Source organism: Diabrotica undecimpunctata, chromosome 3, assembly GCF_040954645.1.
Source record: "Diabrotica undecimpunctata isolate CICGRU chromosome 3, icDiaUnde3, whole genome shotgun sequence".
NCBI classification, from domain to species: domain Eukaryota; kingdom Metazoa; phylum Arthropoda; class Insecta; order Coleoptera; family Chrysomelidae; genus Diabrotica; species Diabrotica undecimpunctata.
Window position 1 is genome coordinate 21,553,861 of NC_092805.1, and position 15,916 is coordinate 21,569,776.

Sequence of the window (15,916 nt, forward strand, 5' to 3'; positions counted from 1 at the left end):
TAAAAATCCTAGGGTACCCCCTTGGAAAAAATTTTCCAAATTTTACAAAAAAAAAATTTTGTTTAATGTTTTGATACATGCACTTGGTCCAGCTTGTTCCAAAAATTTGCTTTTTTCTGATCCCTGAACCCCAGTTTGACGGAAAAGAGGAAAAATCGAATAAAGAATTCCACAGTTTTTTCGATTTTCCAGCAAAACGGTGCATAATTTTTAGCCACATGTTTAGATTTTTTTAATCAGCAAGTCACCCTTTATCGAAGTAATTCAAATTTCAAACAAAATACACACTTTTAATTTTCTCCAAATTTTCAGCGAATACATACATCCAAGTGGAAATTTTTCTCACGAACAGTTAGATGTAGAAAAATTCTGAGTTTTGCAGAAGAACGAGCGGCCAATTTTATGTAGGAAATGTCCATTCGCTTTACTCTCGGAATAAAATTGACGCCAATATAGCCGATTAACCAAATTTGATAAAAATCCAAGGGTACCCCCTTGGAAAAATTTTTCCAAATTTTACAAAAAAAAAAAATTTGTTTAATGTTTTGATACATGCACTTGGTCCAGCTTGTTCCAAAAATTTGCTTTTTTCTGATCCCTGAACCCCAGTTTGACGGAAAAGAGGAAAAATCGAATAAAGAAATCCACAGTTTTTTCGATTTTCCAGCAAAACGGTGCATAATTTTTAGCCACATGTTTAGATTTTTTTAATCAGCAAGTCACCCTTTATCGAAATAATTCAAACTTCAAACAAAATACACACTTTTAATTTTCTCGAAATTTTCAGCGAATACATACATCCAAGTGGAAATTTTTCTCACGAACAGTTAGATGTAGAAAAATTCTGAGTTTGGCAGAAGAACAAGCGGCCAATTTTATGTAGGAAATGTCCATTCGCTTTACTCTCGGAATAAAATTGACGCCAATATAGCCGATTAACCAAATTTGATAAAAATCCAAGGGTACCCCCTTGGAAAATTTTTTCCAAATTTTACAAAAAAAAAATTTTGTTTAATGTTTTGATACATGCACTTGGTCCAGCTTGTTCAAAAATTTTCTTTTTCTGATCCCTGAACCCCAGTTTGACGGAAAAGAGGAAAAATCGAATAAAGAAATCCACAGCTTTTTCGATTTTCCAGCAAAACGGTGCATAATTTTTAGCCACATGTTTAGATTTTTTTAATCAGCAAGTCACCCTTTATCGAAATAATTCAAACTTCAAACAAAATACACACTTTTAATTTCTCGAAATTTTCAGCGAATACATACATCCAAGTGGAAATTTTTCTCACGAACAGTTAGATGTAGAAAAATTCTGAGTTTGGCAGAAGAACAAGCGGCCAATTTTATGTAGGAAATGTCCATTCGCTTTACTCTCGGAATAAAATTGACGCCAATATAGCCGATTAACCAAATTTGATAAAAATCCAAGGGTACCCCCTTGGTAAAATTTTTCCAAATTTTACAAAAAAAAAAATTTTGTTTAATGTTTTGATACATGCACTTGGTCCAGCTTGTTCCAAAAATTTGCTTTTTTCTGATCCCTGAACCCCAGTTTGACGGAAAAGAGGAAAAATCGAATAAAGAATTCCACAGTTTTTTCGATTTTCCGGCAAAATGGTGCATAATTTTTAGCCACATGTTTAGATTTTTTAATCAGCAAGTCACCCTTAATCGAAATAATTCAAATTTCAAACAAAATACACACTTTTAATTTTCTCGAAATTTTCAGCGAATACATACATCCAAGTGGAAATTTTTCTCACGAACAGTTAGATGTAGAAAAATTCTGAGTTTGGCAGAAGAACAAGCGGCCAATTTTATGTAGGAAATGTCCATTCGCTTTACTCTCGGAATAAAATTGACGCCAATATAGCCGATTAACCAAATTTGATAAAAATCCAAGGGTACCCCCTTGGAAAAATTTTTCCAAATTTTACAAAAAAAAAATTTTGTTTAATGTTTTGATACATGCACTTGGTCCAGCTTGTTCCAAAAATTAGCTTTTTTCTTATCCCTGAACCCCAGTTTGACGGAAAAGAGGAAAAATCGAATAAAGAAATCCACAGTTTTTTCGATTTTCCAGCAAAACGGTGCATAATTTTAGCCACATGTTTAGATTTTTTTAATCAGCAAGTCACCCTTTATCGAAGTAATTCAAATTTCAAACAAAATACACACTTTTAATTTTCTCGAAATTTTCAGCGAATACATACATCCAAGTGGAAATTTTTCTCACGAACAGTTAGATGTAGAAAAATTCTGAGTTTGACAGAAGAACAAGCGGCCAATTTTATGTAGGAAATGTCCATTCGCTTTACTCTCGGAATAAAATTGACGCCAATATAGCCGATTAACCAAATTTGATAAAAATCCAAGGGTACCCCCTTGGTAAAATTTTTCCAAATTTTACAAAAAAAAAAATTTGTTTAATGTTTTGATACATGCACTTGGTCCAGCTTGTTCCAAAATTTGCTTTTTTCTGATCCCTGAACCCCAGTTTGACGGAAAAGAGGAAAAATCGAATAAAGAAATCCACAGTTTTTTCGATTTTCCAGCAAAACGGTGCATAATTTTTAGCCACATGTGTAGATTTTTTTAATCAGCAAGTCACCCTTTATCGAAGTAATTCAAATTTCAAACAAAATACACACTTTTAATTTTCTCGAAATTTTCAGCGAATACATACATCCAAGTGGAAATTTTTCTCACGAACAGTTAGATGTAGAAAAATTCTGAGTTTGGCAGAAGAACAAGCGGCCAATTTTATGTAGGAAATGTCCATTCGCTTTACTCTCGGAATAAAATTGACGCCAATATAGCCGATTAACCAAATTTGATAAAAATCCAAGGGTACCCCCTTGGAAAAATTTTTCCAAATTTTACAAAAAAAAGAATTTTGTTTAATGTTTTGATACATGCACTTGGTCCAGCTTGTTCCAAAAATTTGCTTTTTTCTGATCCCTGAACCCCAGTTTGACGGAAAAGAGGAAAAATCGAATAAAGAAATCCACAGTTTTTTCGATTTTCCAGCAAAACGGTGCATAATTTTTAGCCACATGTTTAGATTTTTTTAATCAGCAAGTCACCCTTTATCGAAATAATTCAAACTTCAAACAAAATACACACTTTTATTTTTCTCGAAATTTTCAGCGAATACATACATCCAAGTGGAAATTTTTCTCACGAACAGTTAGATGTAGAAAAATTCTGAGTTTGGCAGAAGAACAAGCGGCCAATTTTATGTAGGAAATGTCCATTCGCTTTACTCTCGGAATAAAATTGACGCCAATATAGCCGATTAACCAAATTTGATAAAAATCCAAGGGTACCCCCTTGGTAAAATTTTTCCAAATTTTACAAAAAAAAAATTTTGTTTAATGTTTTGATACATGCACTTGGTCCAGCTTGTTCCAAAAATTTGCTTTTTTCTGATCCCTGAACCCCAGTTTGACGGAAAAGAGGAAAAATCGAATAAAGAATTCCACAGTTTTTTCGATTTTCCGGCAAAATGGTGCATAATTTTTAGCCACATGTTTAGATTTTTTAATCAGCAAGTCACCCTTAATCGAAATAATTCAAATTTCAAACAAAATACACACTTTTAATTTTCTCGAAATTTTCAGCGAATACATACATCCAAGTGGAAATTTTTCTCACGAACAGTTAGATGTAGAAAAATTCTGAGTTTGGCAGAAGAACAAGCGGCCAATTTTATGTAGGAAATGTCCATTCGCTTTACTCTCGGAATAAAATTGACGCCAATATAGCCGATTAACCAAATTTGATAAAAATCCAAGGGTACCCCCTTGGAAAAATTTTTCCAAATTTTACAAAAAAAAAAATTTGTTTAATGTTTTGATACATGCACTTGGTCCAGCTTGTTCCAAAAATTAGCTTTTTTCTTATCCCTGAACCCCAGTTTGACGGAAAAGAGGAAAAATCGAATAAAGAAATCCACAGTTTTTTCGATTTTCCAGCAAAACGGTGCATAATTTTTAGCCACATGTTTAGATTTTTTTAATCAGCAAGTCACCCTTTATCGAAGTAATTCAAATTTCAAACAAAATACACACTTTTAATTTTCTCGAAATTTTCAGCGAATACATACATCCAAGTGGAAATTTTTCTCACGAACAGTTAGATGTAGAAAAATTCTGAGTTTGGCAGAAGAACAAGCGGCCAATTTTATGTAGGAAATGTCCATTCGCTTTACTCTCGGAATAAAATTGACGCCAATATAGCCGATTAACCAAATTTGATAAAATCCAAGGGTACCCCCTTGGTAAAATTTTTCCAAATTTTACAAAAAAAAAATTTGTTTAATGTTTTGATACATGCACTTGGTCCAGCTTGTTCCAAAAATTTGCTTTTTTCTGATCCCTGAACCCCAGTTTGACGGAAAAGAGGAAAAATCGAATAAAGAAATCCACAGTTTTTTCGATTTTCCAGCAAAACGGTGCATAATTTTTAGCCACATGTGTAGATTTTTTTAATCAGCAAGTCACCCTTTATCGAAGTAATTCAAATTTCAAACAAATACACACTTTTAATTTTCTCGAAATTTTCAGCGAATACATACATCCAAGTGGAAATTTTTCTCACGAACAGTTAGATGTAGAAAAATTCTGAGTTTGGCAGAAGAACAAGCGGCCAATTTTATGTAGGAAATGTCCATTCGCTTTACTCTCGGAATAAAATTGACGCCAATATAGCCGATTAACCAAATTTGATAAAAATCCAAGGGTACCCCCTTGGAAAATTTTTCCAAATTTTACAAAAAAAAGAATTTTGTTTAATGTTTTGATACATGCACTTGGTCCAGCTTGTTCCAAAAATTTGCTTTTTTCTGATCCCTGAACCCCAGTTTGACGGAAAAGAGGAAAAATCGAATAAAGAAATCCACAGTTTTTTCGATTTTCCAGCAAAACGGTGCATAATTTTTAGCCACATGTTTAGATTTTTTTAATCAGCAAGTCACCCTTTATCGAAATAATTCAAACTTCAAACAAAATACACACTTTTATTTTTCTCGAAATTTTCAGCGAATACATACATCCAAGTGGAAATTTTTCTCACGAACAGTTAGATGTAGAAAAATTCTGAGTTTGGCAGAAGAACAAGCGGCCAATTTTATGTAGGAAATGTCCATTCGCTTTACTCTCGGAATAAAATTGACGCCAATATAGCCGATTAACCAAATTTGATAAAAATCCAAGGGTACCCCCTTGGTAAAATTTTTCCAAATTTTACAAAAAAAAAAATTTGTTTAATGTTTTGATACATGCACTTGGTCCAGCTTGTTCCAAAAATTTGCTTTTTTCTGATCCCTGAACCCCAGTTTGACGGAAAAGAGGAAAAATCGAATAAAGAAATCCACAGTTTTTTCGATTTTCCAGCAAAACGGTGCATAATTTTTAGCCACATGTTTAGATTTTTTTAATCAGCAAGTCACCCTTTATCGAAATAATTCAAACTTCAAACAAAATACACACTTTTATTTTTCTCGAAATTTTCAGCGAATACATACATCCAAGTGGAAATTTTTCTCACGAACAGTTAGATGTAGAAAAATTCTGAGTTTGGCAGAAGAACAAGCGGCCAATTTTATGTAGGAAATGTCCATTCGCTTTACTCTCGGAATAAAATTGACGCCAATATAGCCGATTAACCAAATTTGATAAAAATCCAAGGGTACCCCCTTGGTAAAATTTTTCCAAATTTTACAAAAAAAAAATTTGTTTAATGTTTTGATACATGCACTTGGTCCAGCTTGTTCCAAAAATTTGCTTTTTTCTGATCCCTGAACCCCAGTTTGACGGAAAAGAGGAAAAATCGAATAAAGAAATCCACAGTTTTTTCGATTTTCCAGCAAAACGGTGCATAATTTTTAGCCACATGTTTAGATTTTTTTAATCAGCAAGTCACCCTTTATCGAAATAATTCAAACTTCAAACAAAATACACACTTTTATTTTTCTCGAAATTTTCAGCGAATACATACATCCAAGTGGAAATTTTTCTCACGAACAGTTAGATGTAGAAAAATTCTGAGTTTGGCAGAAGAACAAGCGGCCAATTTTATGTAGGAAATGTCCATTCGCTTTACTCTCGGAATAAAATTGACGCCAATATAGCCGATTAACCAAATTTGATAAAAATCCAAGGGTACCCCCTTGGAAAAATTTTTGCAAATTTTACAAAAAAAAAAATTTTGTTTAATGTTTTGATACATGCACTTGGTCCAGCTTGTTCCAAAAATTTGCTTTTTTCTGATCCCTGAACCCCAGTTTGACGGAAAAGAGGAAAAATCGAATAAAGAAATCCACAGTTTTTTCGATTTTCCAGCAAAACGGTGCATAATTTTTAGCCACATGTTTAGATTTTTTTAATCAGCAAGTCACCCTTTATCGAAATAATTCAAATTTCAAACAAAATACACACTTTTAATTTTCTCGAAATTTTCAGCGAATACATACATCCAAGTGGAAATTTTTCTCACGAACAGTTAGATGTAGAAAAATTCTGAGTTTGGCAGAAGAACAAGCGGCTAATTTTATGTTGGAAATGTCCATTTGCTTGAATCTCGGACCAAAATTGACGCCAATATAGCCATATAACGAAATTTTATACAAATCTAATGGTCTACAGTTTTTTCGATTTTCCGGCAAAATGGTGCATAATTTTTAGCCACATGTTTAGATTTTTTTAATCAGCAAGTCACCCTTAATCGAAATAATTCAAATTTCAAACAAAATACACACTTTTAATTTTATCGAAATTTTCAGCGAATACATACATCCAAGTGGAAATTTTTCTCACGAACAGTTAGATGTAGAAAAATTCTGAGTTTGGCAGAAGAACAAGCGGCCAATTTTATGTAGGAAATGTCCATTCGCTTTACTCTCGGAATAAAATTGACGCCAATATAGCCGATTAACCAAATTTGATAAAAATCCAAGGGGAAAAAAAACCCCCTTGGAAAAAATTTTGGAAATTTTACAAAAGAAAAATTTTGTTTAATGTTTTGATACATGCACTTGGTCCAGCTTGTTCCAAAAATTTGCTTTTTTCTGATCCCTGAACCCCAGTTTGACGGAAAAGAGGAAAAATCGAATAAAGAATTCCACAGTTTTTTTGATTTTCCAGCAAAACGGTGCATAATTTTTAGCCACATGTTTAGATTTTTTAATCAGCAAGTCACCCTTTATCGAAGTAATTCAAATTTCAAACAAAATACACACTTTTAATTTTCTCGAAATTTTCAGCGAATACATACATCCAAGTGGAAATTTTTCTCACGAACAGTTAGATGTAGAAAAATTCTGAGTTTGGCAGAAGAACAAGCGGCCAATTTTATGTAGGAAATGTCCATTCGCTTTACTCTCGGAATAAAATTGACGCCAATATAGCCGATTAACCAAATTTGATAAAAATCCCGGACCAAAAACCCCTTGGAAAAATTTTTCCAAATTTTACAAAAAAAAAAAATTTTGTTTAATGTTTTGATACATGGACTTGGTCCAGCTTGTTCCAAAAATTTGCTTTTTTCTGATCCCTGAACCCCAGTTTGACGGAAAAGAGGAAAAATCGAATAAAGAAATCCACAGTTTTTTCGATTTTCCAGCAAAACGGTGCATAATTTTTAGCCACATGTGTAGATTTTTTTAATCAGCAAGTCACCCTTTATCGAAGTAATTCAAATTTCAAACAAAATACACACTTTTAATTTTCTCGAAATTTTCAGCGAATACATACATCCAAGTGGAAATTTTTCTCACGAACAGTTAGATGTAGAAAAATTCTGAGTTTGGCAGAAGAACAAGCGGCCAATTTTATGTAGGAAATGTCCATTCGCTTTACTCTCGGAATAAAATTGACGCCAATATAGCCGATTAACCAAATTTGATAAAAATCCAAGACCAAAAACCCCCTTGGAAAAATTTTTCCAAATTTTACAAAAAAAAAATTTTGTTTAATGTTTTGATACATGGACTTGGTCCAGCTTGTTCCAAAAATTTGCTTTTTCTGATCCCTGAACCCCAGTTTGACGGAAAAGAGGAAAAATCGAATAAAGAAATCCACAGTTTTTTCGATTTTCCAGCAAAACGGTGCATAATTTTTAGCCACATGTGTAGATTTTTTTAATCAGCAAGTCACCCTTTATCGAAGTAATTCAAATTTCAAACAAAATACACACTTTTAATTTTCTCGAAATTTTCAGCGAATACATACATTCAAGTGGAAATTTTTCTCACGAACAGTTAGATGTAGAAAAATTCTGAGTTTGGCAGAAGAACAAGCGGCCAATTTTATGTAGGAAATGTCCATTCGCTTTACTCTCGGAATAAAATTGACGCCAATATAGCCGATTAACCAAATTTGATAAAAATCCAAGGGTACCCCCTTGGAAAAATTTTTCCAAATTTTACAAAAAAAAAATTTTGTTTAATGTTTTGATACATGCACTTGGTCCAGCTTGTTCCAAAAATTTGCTTTTTTCTGATCCCTGAACCCCAGTTTGACGGAAAAGAGGAAAAATCGAATAAAGAAATCCACAGTTTTTTCGATTTTCCAGCAAAACGGTGCATAATTTTTAGCCACATGTGTAGATTTTTTTAATCAGCAAGTCACCCTTTATCGAAGTAATTCAAATTTCAAACAAAATACACACTTTTAATTTTCTCGAAATTTTCAGCGAATACATACATCCAAGTGGAAATTTTTCTCACGAACAGTTAGATGTAGAAAAATTCTGAGTTTGGCAGAAGAACAAGCGGCCAATTTTATGTAGGAAATGTCCATTCGCTTTACTCTCGGAATAAAATTGACGCCAATATAGCCGATTAACCAAATTTGATAAAAATCCAAGGGTACCCCCTTGGAAAAATTTTTCCAAATTTTACGAAAAAAAGAATTTTGTTAAATGTTTTGATACATGCACTTGGTCCAGCTTGTTCCAAAAATTTGCTTTTTTCTGATCCATGAACCCCAGTTTGACGGAAAAGAGGAAAAATCGAATAAAGAAATCCACAGTTTTTTCGATTTTCCAGCAAAACGGTGCATAATTTTTAGCCACATGTTTAGATTTTTTTAATCAGCAAGTCACCCTTAATCGAAATAATTCAAATTTCAAACAAAATACACACTTTTAATTTTCTCGAAATTTTCAGCGAATACATACATCCAAGTGGAAATTTTTCTCACGAACAGTTAGATGTAGAAAAAATCTGAGTTTGGCAGAAGAACAAGCGGCCAATTTTATGTAGGAAATGTCCATTCTCTTTACTCTCGGAATAAAATTGACGCCAATATAGCCGATTAACCAAATTTGATAAAAATCCAAGGGTACCCCCTTGGAAAAATTTTCCAAATTTTACAAAAAAAAAAAATTTGTTTAATGTTTTGGTACATGCACTTGGTCCAGCTTGTTCCAAACATTTGCTTTTTTCTGATCCCTGAACCCCAGTTTGACGGAAAAGAGGAAAAATCGAATAAAGAATTCCACAGTTTTTTCGATTTTCCAGCAAAACGGTGCATAATTTTTAGCCACATGTTTAGATTTTTTTAATCAGCAAGTCACCCTTTATCGAAGTAATTCAAATTTCAAACAAAATACACACTTTTAATTTTCTCGAAATTTTCAGCGAATACATACATCCAAGTGGAAATTTTTCTCACGAACAGTTAGATGTAGAAAAATTCTGAGTTTGGCAGAAGAACAAGCGGCCAATTTTATGTAGGAAATGTCCATTCGCTTTACTCTCGGAATAAAATTGACGCCAATATAGCCGATTAACCAAATTTGATTAAAAAATCCAAGACCAAAAACCCCCTTGGAAAAATTTTTCCAAATTTTACAAAAAAAAAATTTTGTTTAATGTTTTGATACATGCACTTGGTCCAGCTTGTTCCAAAAATTTGCTTTTTTCTGATCCCTGAACCCCAGTTTGACGGAAAAGAGGAAAAATCGAATAAAGAAATCCACAGTTTTTTCGATTTTCCAGCAAAACGGTGCATAATTTTTAGCCACATGTTTAGATTTTTTTAATCAGCAAGTCACCCTTTATCGAAATAATTCAAATTTCAAACAAAATACACACTTTTAATTTTCTCGAAATTTTCAGCGAATACATACATCCAAGTGGAAATTTTTCTCACGAACAGTTAGATGTAGAAAAATTCTGAGTTTGGCAGAAGAACAAGCGGCCAATTTTATGTAGGAAATGTCCATTCGCTTTACTCTCGGAATAAAATTGACGCCAATATAGCCGATTATCCAAATTTGATAAAAATCCAAGGGTACACCCTTGGAAAAATTTTTCCAATATTTACAAAAAAAAAAAATTTTGTTTAATGTTTTGATACATGCACTTGGTCCAGCTTGATCCAAAAATTTGCTTTTTTCTGATCCCTGAACCCCAGTTTGACGGAAAAGAGGAAAAATCGAATAAAGAATTCCAGTTTTTTCGATTTTCCAGCAAAACGGTGCATAATTTTAGCCACATGTTTAGATTTTTTTAATCAGCAAGTTACCCTTTATCGAAGTAATTCAAATTTCAAACAAAATACACACTTTTAATTTTCTCCAAATTTTCAGCGAATACATACATCCAAGTGGAAATTTTTCTCACGAACAGTTAGATGTAGAAAAATTCTGAGTTTGACAGAAGAACAAGCGGCTAATTTTATGTTGGAAATGTCCATTTGCTTGAATCTCGGACCAAATTGACGCCAATATAGCCATACAACGAAATTTTATAAAAATCTAATGGTCTACAGTTTTATCGATTTTCCGGCAAAATGGTGAATAATTTTTAGCCACATGTTTAGATGTTTTTAATCAGCAAGTCACCCTTTATCGAAGTAATTCAAATTTCAAACAAATACCCACTTTTAATTGTCTCGAAATTTTCAGCGAATACATACATCCAAGTGGAAATTTTTCTCACGAACCGTTAGATGTAGAAAAATTCTGAGTTTTGCAGAAGAACGAGCGGCCAATTTTATGTAGGAAATGTCCATTCGCTTTACTCTCGGAATAAATTGACGCCAATATAGCCGATTAACCAAATTTGATAAAAATCCAAGGGTACCCCCTTGGAAAAAATTTTCCAAATTTTACAAAAAAAAAAAAATTTGTTTAATGTTTTGATACATGCACTTGGTCCAGCTTGTTCCAAAATTTGCTTTTTTCTGATCCCTGAACCCCAGTTTGACGGAAAAGAGGAAAAATCGAATAAAGAAATCCACAGTTTTTTCGATTTTCCAGCAAAACGGTGCATAATTTTTAGCCACATGTTTAGATTTTTTTAATCAGCAAGTCACCCTTTATCGAAATAATTCAAACTTCAAACAAAATACACACTTTTAATTTTCTCGAAATTTTCAGCGAATACATACATCCAAGTGGAAATTTTTCTCACGAACAGTTAGATGTAGAAAAATTCTGAGTTTGGCAGAAGAACAAGCGGCCAATTTTATGTAGGAAATGTCCATTCGCTTTACTCTCGGAATAAAATTGACGCCAATATAGCCGATTAACCAATTTGATAAAAATCCAAGGGTACACCCTTGGAAAAATTTTTCCAAATTTTACAAAAAAAAAAATTTTGTTTAATGTTTTGATACATGCACTTGGTCCAGCTTGTTCCAAAAATTTGCTTTTTTCTGATCCCTGAACCCAGTTTGACGGAAAAGAGGAAAAATCGAATAAAGAAATCCACAGTTTTTTCGATTTTCCAGCAAAACGGTGCATAATTTTTAGCCACATGTGTAAATTTTTTTAATCAGCAAGTCACCCTTTATCGAAGTAATTCAAATTTCAAACAAAATACACACTTTTAATTTTCTCGAAATTTTCAGCGAATACATACATCCAAGTGGAAATTTTTCTCACGAACAGTTAGATGTAGAAAAATTCTGAGTTTGGCAGAAGAACAAGCGGCCAATTTTATGTAGGAAATGTCCATTCTCTTTACTTTCGGAATAAAATTGACGCCAATATAGCCGATTAACCAAATTTGATAAAAATCCAAGGGTACCCCCTTGGAAAAATTTTTCCAAATTCTACAAAAAAAAAAAATTTGTTTAATGTTTTGATACATGCACTTGGTCCAGCTTGTTCCAAAAATTTGCTTTTTTCTGATCCCTGAACCCCAGTTTGACGGAAAAGAGGAAAAATCGAATAAAGAAATCCACAGTTTTTTCGATTTTCCAGCAAAACGGTGCATAATTTTTAGCCTCATGTTTAGATTTTTTTAATCAGCAAGTCACCCTTTATCGAAATAATTCAAACTTCAAACAAAATACACACTTTTAATTTTCTCGAAATTTTCAGCGAATACATACATCCAAGTGGAAATTTTTCTCACGAACAGTTAGATGTAGAAAAATTCTGAGCTTGGCAGAAGAACAAGCGGCCAATTTTATGTAGGAAATGTCCATTCGCTTTACTCTCGGAATAAAATTGACGCCAATATAGCCGATTAACCAAATTTGATAAAAATCCAAGGGTACCCCCTTGGAAAAAATTTTCCAAATTTTACAAAAAAAAAAAATTTTGTTTAATGTTTTGATACATGCACTTGGTCCAGCTTGTTCCAAAAATTTGCTTTCTTCTGATCCCTGAACCCCAGTTTGACGGAAAAGAGGAAAAATCGAATAAAGAAATCCACAGTTTTTTCGATTTTCCAGCAAAACGGTGCATAATTTTTAGCCACATGTTTAGATTTTTTTAATCAGCAAGTCACCCTTTATCGAAATAATTCAAATTTCAAACAAAATACACACTTTTAATTTTCTCGAAATTTTCAGCGAATACATACATCCAAGTGGAAATTTTTCTCACGAACCGTTAGATGTAGAAAAATTCTGAGTTTTGCAGAAGAACGAGCCGCCAATTTTATGTAGGAAATGTCCATTCGCTTTACTCTCGGAATAAAATTGACGCCAATATAGCCGATTAACCAAATTTGATAAAAATCCAAGGGTACCCCCTTGGAAAAAATTTTCCAAATTTTACAAAAAAAAAAAAATTTGTTTAATGTTTTGATACATGCACTTGGTCCAGCTTGTTCCAAAAATTTGCTTTTTTCTGATCCCTGAACCCCAGTTTGACGGAAAAGAGGAAAAATCGAATAAAGAAATCCACAGTTTTTTCGATTTTCCAGCAAAACGGTGCATAATTTTTAGCCACATGTTTAGATTTTTTTAATCAGCAAGTCACCCTTTATCGAAATAATTCAAACTTCAAACAAAATACACACTTTTAATTTTCTCGAAATTTTCAGCGAATACATACATCCAAGTGGAAATTTTTCTCACGAACACTTAGATGTAGAAAAATTCTGAGTTTGGCAGAAGAACAAGCGGCCACTTTTATGTAGGAAATGTCCATTCGCTTTACTCTCGGAATAAAATTGACGCCAATATAGCCGATTAACCAAATTTGATAAAAATCCAAGGGTACCCCCTTGGAAAATTTTTTCCAAATTTGACAAAAAAAAAAATTTTGTTTAATGTTTTGATACATGCACTTGGTCCAGCTTGTTCCAAAAATTTGCTTTTTTCTGATCCCTGAACCCCAGTTTGACGGAAAAGAGGAAAAATCGAATAAAGAAATCCACAGTTTTTTCGATTTTCCAGCAAAACGGTGCATAATTTTTAGCCACATGTTTAGATTTTTTTAATCAGCAAGTCACCCTTTATCGAAATAATTCAAACTTCAAACAAAATACACACTTTTAATTTCTCGAAATTTTCAGCGAATACATACATCCAAGTGGAAATTTTTCTCACGAACCGTTAGGTGTAGGAAAATTCGGAATATGGTAGAAGAACGAGCGGACAATTTTATGTAGGAAATGTCCATTTGCTTGAATCTCGGAGCAAAATTGACGCCAATATAGCCATATAACGAAATTTTATAAAAATCTAATATTCTACAGTTTTTTCGATTTTCCGGCAAAAAGGTGCATAATTGTTAGCCACATGTTTGGATTTTTTTAATCAGCAAGTCACCCTTAATCGAAATAATTCAAATTTCAAACAAAATACACACTTTTAATGTTCTCGAAATTTTCAGCGAATACATACATCCAAGTGGAAATTTTTCTCACGAACAGTTAGATGTAGAAAAATTCTGAGTTTGGCAAAAGAACAAGCGGCCAATTTTATGTAGGAAATGTCCATTCGCTTTACTCTCGGAATAAAATTGACGCCAATATAGCCGATTAACCAAATTTGATAAAAATCCAAGGGTACCCCCTTGGAAAAATTTTTCCAAATTTAACAAAAAAGAAAATTTTGTTTAATGTTTTGATACATGCACTTGGCCCAGCTTGTTCCAAAAATTTGCTTTTTTCTGATCCCTGAACCCCAGTTTGACGGAAAAGAGGAAAAATCGAATAAAGAAATCCACAGTTTTTTCGATTTTCCAGCAAAACGGTGAATAATTTTTAGCCACATGTTTAGATTTTTTTAATCAGCAAGTCACCTTTTATCGAAGTAATTCAAATTTCAAACAAAATACACACTTTTAATTTTCTCGAAATTTTCAGTGATTACATACATCCAAGTGGAAATTTTTCTCACGAACCGTTAGGTGTAGAAAAATTCGGAATATGGCAGAAGAACGAGCGGACAATTTTATGTAGGAAATGTCCATTTGCTTGAATCTCGGACCAAAATTGACGCCAATATAGCCATATAACGAAATTTTATAAAAATCTAATGGTCTACAGTTTTTTCGATTTTCCGGCAAAATGGTGCATAATTTTTAGCCACATGTTTAGATTTTTTTAATCAGCAAGTCACCCTTAATCGAAATAATTCAAATTTCAAACAAAATACACTCTTTTAATTTTCTCGAAATTTTCAGCGAATACATACATCCAAGTGGTCTCACGAACAGTTAGATGTAGAAAAATTCTGAGTTTGGCAGAAGAACAAGCGGCCAATTTTATGTAGGAAATGTCCATTCGCTTTACTCTCGGAATAAAATTGACGCCAATATAGCCGATTAACCAAATTTGATAAAAATCCAAGGGTACCCCCTTGGAAAAATTTTTCCAAATTTTACAAAAAAAAAAATTTGTTTAATGTTTTGATACATGCACTTGGTCCAGCTTGTTCCAAAAATTAGCTTTTTTCTGATCCCTGAACCCCAGTTTGACGGAAAAGAGGAAAAATCGAATAAAGAAATCCACAGTTTTTTCGATTTTCCAGCAAAACGGTGCAAAATTTTTAGCCACATGTTTAGATTTTTTTAATCAGCAAGTCACCCTTTATCGAAATAATTCAAACTTCAAACAAAATACACACTTTTAATTTTCTCGAAATTTTCAGCGAATACATACATCCAAGTGGAATTTTTTCTCACGAACAGTTAGATGTAGAAAAATTCTGAGTTTGGCAGAAGAACAAGCGGCCAATTTTATGTAGGAAATGTCCATTCGCTTTACTCTCGGAATAAAATTGACGCCAATATAGCCAATTAACCAAATTTGATAAAAATCCAAGGGTACCCCCTTGGAAAATTTTTTCCAAATTTTACAAAAAAAAAAAATTTGTTTAATGTTTTGATACATGCACTTGGTCCAGCTTGTTCCAAAAATTTGCTTTTTTCTGATCCCTAAACCCCAGTTTGACGGAAAAGAGGAAAAATCGAATAAAGAATTCCACAGTTTTTTCGATTTTCCAGCAAAACGGTGCATAATTTTTAGCCACATGTTTAGATTTTTTTAATCAGCAAGTCACCCTTTATCGAAGTAATTCAAATTTCAAACAAAATACACACTTTAATTTTCTCGAAATTTTCAGCGAATACATACATCCAAGTGGAAATTTTTCTCACGAACAGTTAGATGTAGAAAAATTCTGAGTTTGCAGAAGAACAAGCGGCCAATTTTGTGTAG